The sequence below is a fragment of the Carassius auratus genome, unplaced genomic scaffold (assembly GCF_003368295.1).
Source record: "Carassius auratus strain Wakin unplaced genomic scaffold, ASM336829v1 scaf_tig00017073, whole genome shotgun sequence".
NCBI lineage: Eukaryota > Metazoa > Chordata > Actinopteri > Cypriniformes > Cyprinidae > Carassius > Carassius auratus.
Window position 1 is genome coordinate 40,605 of NW_020524739.1, and position 8,471 is coordinate 49,075.

Below are 8,471 nucleotides of genomic sequence, written 5' to 3' on the forward strand. Positions count from 1 at the left end.
TAACATCTTATGTAGAAAGCTGTATGTTTGTAACAAAAAAAATCCATCAAGTTTTTAACTTCAAAACATTTCTTACAGTATGTGTCCTCTATCCATAATATTGCTTCCTTCAGCAATAATAATAATAATAATAATAAAAAAATTATAATCCGAATCAGGAGAGAAATATGCACAAATCGAGCACTGTATACAAACAAAATCTGTCCAATACAGTTCCAAAACAAATATGTCAGTGGATTTTGACATTAGATGACAACAGGAGATGGACTTCTTTAGTGGTGGAAAAAAACTGAATGAAATAACTTTAATACATTTTTTAAATGTCATACAATGCATATGGATGAAGCTAGCATGCAAAAGACGGGCAAAACTGTGCTCTCAAACCACCGATCTCTTGGGAATGTGAGCCTTCTTCCTTTCAAGTCACACATGCAAAGAGAATATTTGCATGCATAGAACAACTTAGGGCTCTTGAAATGTTTAAAACTTCCCTTGATGTGCACGATACAACTATTGTCCCATTGGAAAGAACCAAAGGTGTACCTTTGTCATACTGCTGTCAGAGCACAATGAAGGAAAGGACTGTTTGATTTGGCTGTAGTGCTTATGCAAAGGAGCAGGTTTCTCTGAAGAGGCTTTTATCTGATTCCCTATAGCAGACAGAGATGAGAGACTCGGCTCATTTGAGGACTGTTTCTAATGCATAAGAAAGCAAAGAGGAGGGGTAGTTGACATGGCAATGCCAACCCAATTAAATATTACTCATAAGATATTCACCATGAGTTGAGAAACTGTCACCGCTACACAAAAAGAAAGCCTGCAGACAAACTTTCCACAGATTTTTGGTCATACTCAGAAACTTTAGGTTACCCCTGGCAGAAAGTGTCAGGCAGAATGTTAAAATTGTCCCTTTTTTAATTAATGATAGAGCCCAATGGTAACACTTCCTCAATTTTTTTTTTCATTCTGGTTCTCACATAGGTTAAGTTATTTGAAAAATTAGAGTTTATAATTATTTTATTTATATGGAATTACAGTATAAGGCTGTCAGAAAGTCTAAAAAACCAAAACATCTATGTAAGTTCAAACAATTTAGTCTTTCCTCCTTCAGATGTTACTACTGGGCGACTAATCTACAGTTCCTTTCATGGTGGAGATACCAAAGATAGCAGAATGAGTTTGGGTAGAAAGAATGTCATGTGGGAAGATATCTTTAAAAGCTTCGTTGAATAGTCCAATAAAAATATATTCAAGGTTTTATAATGAATACTGTATATGGTAACAAATAACTCTCTTAAGATATAGAAGCAGATCATTTCTGGATCTTCCACATATATATTTGGACAGCCCAATTTGTAAAAACCACGCCCTGGCTTACAAGACGATGTTTTCTCCCCATGGAAGCAAAAGTGTTTCATTTCCATAAGATACATATGTATTGATAATTATATGTATTGGCTCATTCAGTCAAGATTAAAATATGATCTTTATTTACAGAAATTTTTCCTGGTGTTTACAATTTAGGGATTTTACTGACAAACATTTCACATGTTTTGAAAATTGGAATGAGAAAAGGAACTTGGAAAAAAATTTCCCGATGAGTCACGGGAAGGTTATTTTAATGAAATGAATGGATGCTCTATTAATGCAAGGCATACTGTGATCCAATTCAAAGTTATTCACAGACTTCATTATTCAAGGACCAAGCTACATATGATTTTTCCCAAATGTATCCTCTATATGTAACAGATGTAACACCTCAGAAGGTATGTTGTCTCATGCATTCTGATCATGTCATAAAATAAGGCCAGAATGGCCAAGTATATTCAGATTTATCGCAGAAGCATGTAAAACTGATTTGCCAAAATAAGAAGTATAAGAAGGGGTATAAGAAGTAAATATATATCACAAGCTGTTTCTTTATTCATGATCTTAGCAAAGAAGGCAATTTTACAGGAATGGAAGTGTCTATGCCAGTATTTGAAATTTGGTTACTCCTAGAAGTGCTGAGATATAAGATATTAGATAGGCAAAGATATTTTCAAAAATATGGGATCCAATAAAATCCTTAATTAACGGTCTTGACTTACAGCTTCTTATTGGGTTAGTGTTTCAAATAATTGTATATATTGCTAGTTCATTTTTCAACATGGAACTATACTGTATGATATCCGACGTATACAAAGGTATACAAATACAATATTCCTTCTTAAAAATAAAAAAGAAACTCTAGGTTTAAAAAGAAGATGGCCAAGAAGAAGGTCTTCGCTTTACCAACTCACACCAGCATGCAAACTTGAAATCTTCCAAAGTAAGGCCATCTTTGAGTGAACTCGAGAAAATGGGTCTTCGAGCAATTATTTTCATGTGTTTTCCGATATGCTTAGGCATTCAAAGACAGCCAATGATGTGATATTAAAGAGCATGTAATTTAGCAGCTGAGGGACTTTTGAGCGTGAACGAGGCCTGGCGACAATACCATGGCAAAGGCTGTGCTGTCTCTTCCATTTAATTTTCCAATCCACTTCCTCCACGTAGTTAGGAGAAGTGAGTTTTGTTCTGGTTTGATACACCGTCTAATGAGAGGTACTAAGAGCTTGTTGAAATTGTTCTTTGGTAATGCATTCTGAAGTCTCCTGACGATGAATATTTCGGCTATCTTCTCACACTGTGTTTAATATATTCCAGAGCTCCTGACTTCTGCTCTCTTTCAACTTTTTAAATCACTGCAGTCTAACTAGTATGAGAGATTTTACCATAAAATCCATTTGAAGGCACGGGTGTGGGATGTGAATGTCTTGAGCTGGATATTTGAGCCTTGCATTGGTCTGTTATTTGGGAGTAATAATGTTGCCACTATATTGCAAGCGGAAAATACATTTCTGGGATGTAAAATATTATGAACGTGACATACTGATGTGGATGGAATAATATGATAATTTCAAGTATTCCATGCACAATGTGCTGTATGAAGACACGTTTCAGTTTAACCTTGCAAGTTTTCATGTATAAAGTCTTTTTCATTGTAGTGAAAGATTTACTGTAGATTTCACTAATGCAATCAATGTACGTTATAATTATAAAATAATAAACTTAACTTTGCACCAGCAAAATAAGCAAGAATTTCTCCAAAATAAAGCTGCTATTCAAATAAGGCCAACATGAACTGGTGGCAATAGTAATTAATTTGTATTTGATGAAAATACATTAAATCAAAATGTTTTATGAAATGTTGGTGCATGTTTCGGGGGATGATTTTAATTAAATTTGATTTCAGCTTTTATCTTGCGTTGCAAAAAGGTCACATTAACACACATTCATCATGAAAAGTTCAGTCTGAAAAACAGTCATTATTGCTACTTTTCAAAAGAGCTTTTTAAAATCATTTTACCATTTACACCACAAAATGATATTAAATACATTATATCAAATTTCATAAAATGACTGAACGCTCCAGTGATGCATGTATGTCCATTCATTGAATGAACTAGTGAGAATTAGTTTATTTTCTAAAAGTCCACAGGGGCAAACGTATCCAAACCTGTTGAAAAAACACCTAAAATGTTTTTCCTAAAAATGCCAACCATCTATTTTATTATTATTATTTTTTAAAGAAGGTAATGTTCACTCAGTCCTATCAGCTTGATACAGTTAGCTGCTTTATCGGCTTCCCCAGCACCGCAGGCTATGTGCATTTGTTTCACTGAGCCCTGTGTAAGCTTTGAATTCTGGAATTGTGTTTGCACCTTGATGTCTGATTGGATCTTTACAAATGCATGTATATGCAAATGCAGCAATATCAGTTTTTGCTCCAGGCGAAATAAATAGACAGTGGTTGCATCCTAAGAAACACAGTGCCAACTATGTTCTGGCTGTGTGAGCAGTGCTTGCTGAAAGTTAAATCTCTTTACTTCTCCTGCCGACATGTTAGACTGTACATTGTGTATTTTCTCGGAAGGGAAAATCGATAATGTGTATCAATTTCATCAAACATATCCACAAGAGCCTTATTCACTGTGCTTCAGTGAGTGCATGGTTGAGGAGAGCAAGACATATTTCCTAAACAGCGTCTTGAAAATGATTCCATGTATCACGTAGAGTCTCTAGACTAATCTAGTTTAGAAGCATGTGTGTTGTTAAACTTAATCCGGGAATGAAAACAAGGGTTAAGATGAACCAAACTGAGATAAGACTGTTACCTGTGAATATTTCTGTTTTTGCATTGTTTGGAAAAGTAAAAACAAACTGCCATGGTGAACTTCACAGCACTGTGTTAAGCTGATCTATACTTTTAAAAGCCATTATCAGAAACTCTTGTTAGCTGAAGTCTTGTTGACACAAAATTTTACTGACGACAAGCAGAACTCCTTTGAAGCAGTACACTGAGTGATCAAAGCTGTGCGGCTGAAGCATTTCATTTGATTGCAGAATAAAAGTAACAATACAATACAGTTAGGACACATTCAAGCCATAAAAAAATGTTGTGATCTTGGTAGAAAAGCAAATACATATAATGAGACTGATTACTGAAACTTTCAGTTGTAGATTATTAACTAAGAATGAAATAGGACCACTGATAGCATTGTTTATTTGCAAACTATCTGCATTGTTTTAACCAAATTCACTAAAATAATTATGCAAATCATGTAACTCCATAAACAATGCACAAAATTACGTGCCTGCAATCAAGCATTTTTCTCAAGTATAGCATGTGAAATAATTAGAATTGGAACATTTTTGGCAGCAGCGTGTGAATGAAAACACAATATTTATTAAACACAACAAAAATGATAGTGCTGGTGGTGCACTGAGATACTTCCCTACTGTATATAGTAGAATGTATGTGACATGAGCTTTACTTTTAATTCATCTATGAGTCCGCACCAACATATTGGTTGCACATCTTCACATGAAACCAATTTTCAGGCGGTTCCAACTTTGGAATGCGAAATTCACATGAGCTTGCATTTCCGGTCTCCAGCATTCACATGCATAGAAATGAATGTCAATGGAATGAAAAATGTAGTGTGACTGGCCCTTAAGGCAGTGAAATTTTGCCCTAAAATATGGCACACAAAAATGGTCCAACTTTTTGGTGATTTCGCCCATCAAATTGGCACATCCAAGAAACAGAGCAGCATTGCTTTGCAGTCTGAGTTGCCCTTTACATCCGAGCTCTCTCAGTGAATACAGGGAAGGCTGATCTGTAAGATCTTCAAGCATTTGTCACAGACGTCTCTTGCGTTCAAAGCAGCAATGATTATTCCATAGCACGTGCTATTTAATCTACCTTGATGTGATCATTTGTTTCTGCTCAGTTTGGGGTTTTCAAGTGAACTTTGCCTCCGCAGGGTGGCTGAGCAGCTCATGACAACCAGACGAACAAGAGGCAGCAGCTTTCCATTCACTCTCTGTCAAAACAATAGCGCCGTTAACAAAGCAGAGGGGGCTTCATGCATAGTGCGACAGCATTGCTTTTGACAAGTTGAGGAAAATTATTTGATTGATGAACAAAGTCATTTCCCACTTGTAATTAATTCTAGTACATGTGAAGTCCCTTTGAGAGCAGGCAGCGATATTGTATTGATTCAGGGTTTCAGAAGAGGATGGGAATCCCACCAGACAGAGGGGGCAGGATCTCATTTATCAAAGCACACTCTAAATATCCATGACGTTATTAATGGATTCTTTGTTCAAATGAGGCGAAATGATTAAAGAGGTAGAGGAGGAATTATATCTGTTTGTACTTCAGTAGTTCCCCTCATGTCTGGAGTCATGCTCAACACATCTTCCTGCTATTTTACCCCCTTGTCCAATGGCAAAGAATACATATATAATGGGCTAAATTGTATTTGTGATGATGCAGTTGACCTGATTCAATTTACACGACTAAATCTGACCCTCTCTCTCTCTCTCTCTCTCTCTCTCTCATGCATGGAGTATGTTGCAAACTAGTTCAACATCTTAACTTTTTAAATTGCGTCTCTCCCGCACAAGTGAAAAAAGACTCTTCATCCTCAAGGACACTTCTATATTTGACACAAATGTTTGTAGCTCTGCCGAGTGTCCAAACTCACAATAAAGCCATTTTATCTGCATATAAGACACTCATAATCAGAGAATTTGACTTCAGATTGGAAACCTTGTGAACAGCAGTGTCTGTAAGAATATTAGATGGATAACATGGAGAAAAGAATCGCATTTTATCCACCATTTGTCGATGGTTCCAGGTCTTTTCAGCATGAAGTGAGCACCTATGGTACTGTATAATTTTGATGGCTTTGCACAAGCCAGGTTGGTGCTATGAATCATTGATTATACATCATTTTAGTATGCTGCACTGCAGACGCCACATTGGGTTCAAATGAAGGAAAGGCAACCTTAAGTGCCTGATCAATATGAGCAAACCTGGGCGAAAGCTGTCAGGTGGAGGCGAAAGACTCCCTTCTGCTCCTCTGGGCAAAGGAGTAACCTTTTCAAAAGCAAGGTGATGCAGAAGCTCATCATTTTTAATGAGGAATTAGCGATCCATCGGACAAAAAAAGACTATCAAAGCAGCAGCAAGGAGACGGAACTACTGTCTGATGCGTGCAACTCATCATTTAAGTTAAAACATATACTAGACTTGGAGAAGTGGCAAAAGTGTCAACTGATGCATTAAAAGATTATGCTAATTAGCAGGATTTCTGTTTTATTTCAATGTAACACAGTTGCTTTTGCATTTTGAACAAGATTGGAAGGAAAAGGCAATTTAGTCTTGACGTAATCAAATTGCCACCTACTCTGAAACCTCAGAAGCTGGTGTGTCTAAAACAGATGAGGACCTATTAAATGTTTCACTGTCATGCTTAAAAGAAAATCCCAAACCGATACGAGGAAATAGATATGTTATTTAATTGGACTGAATGCATCCCGTCTCACATCTCACTTTATATTTCATAATTGCTGCAATTGACAGAAACAGATTCATGGTTAATTAAAAATATAATTACATGCACTTAAGCCATTTAGAGTTAGATGAATGTGACATCATTAGGCACACTTTGAAAACCAGATGTTCGTTCAATCAGTTTATACTGGTAACACAGTACAATAGACAGAGAGATCTGTGCAAAGGTGCAATCAACTTGCAACACCAATAAAAATGGCCAGCTTCTGCTTTGGAAATACATAAACTGATGTGTCATTTGAGCCTTGCTCACTTGCACTACTCTATTGCTAATACAAAGGTAGACAGCAAATCCACTTATTTGAGGAAAAGTGATAAATAAAATGCTATGCCTTTCAAATTCAACCCATATTTGCTGACATACATGGTAGCAGTTACTTTCGACTTGCTCTTATTTGTCAAGGCAGCAGAGCGTCCGATGCCTGTCCTCCGACATGTGTCTCTGCTGGATGCTAATAATTATGGGTGCATTTTCCCCTTCTTCAATTAGCACCTGCTGTTTAATTTATAAGGATGATTTAACAACCGCACAAAAATATGAGTCCGGCCATAAATTGAACTGCTTGCCATGGAGAAAAACAAGGACACGCAGTTGTTGTTGTTGGAGACAAACAACAACTTTCCCCTCTTGCCGTAGGCGATGTGGCCAAGTTCAAAATGTAGAGGTCATTTATCTTCACCCATTAGGTTAGCATTTAAACAGCAAGCCTAAGTGCCTCAATGCTGGAATTCCAGCAGGAAACGTTAGCTGCAATTTATGCAAATACCCCACTGGGATTAATAAAAATATGATTACCTTTCTGTTTTCTTAAAAGATAATACAGGCCGTGCTAGTGTGCTACTAAAAAACCATTATGAATTAATTTGCATGCTGTGTTAGTCTTGCTAGCATTCTGTAGTTTACCTTGCTCTAAATTTTTGCTGCTGCCTCTAAGCTCACTGACACCTGTGTTATTATTCTCCGTCAAACACACTGAGCGTCTGACTCACACTGCTTTATTTCCTTCATAAAAGTGAAACGTAATTATTCCAATTTTGCTACTTTTCTGTTAAGCCCTAATGACAGCCCCCGTTTCCCCTCTTTCAGTTTTACTGGCTGCTACATCAATAGAGCAGATATGTGTTCTGGTATTGATGTACAGTAGCCTGAGCACCTTCTACACACAGACGGAGGATTGTGCTATTGAAGAGGATGCGCTTATTAGCACAACTTTTCATGGACATATTCAAGGAATATTCTGAGTTTGGTACAAGTCAAACCCAGTCGACAGCATTTCAGGCATAATGTTGATTATCACAAAAATCTATTTCTACTCGTCCCTCCTTTTCTTGAAAAAGAAAAGCAAACATCTGGGTTACAGCAAGGCACGTACAATGGAACTGAATGGAGAGGAAATAAGAAAATGTTAAAATTTGCACTGTTTTGGGGTACTATTGAAAACTGAATGCCCACTGAACAAACACTGGAGTTGGATTTCCTTATAAAATAAATTCTCATTGATTTATATCGTATTTTCTGAAA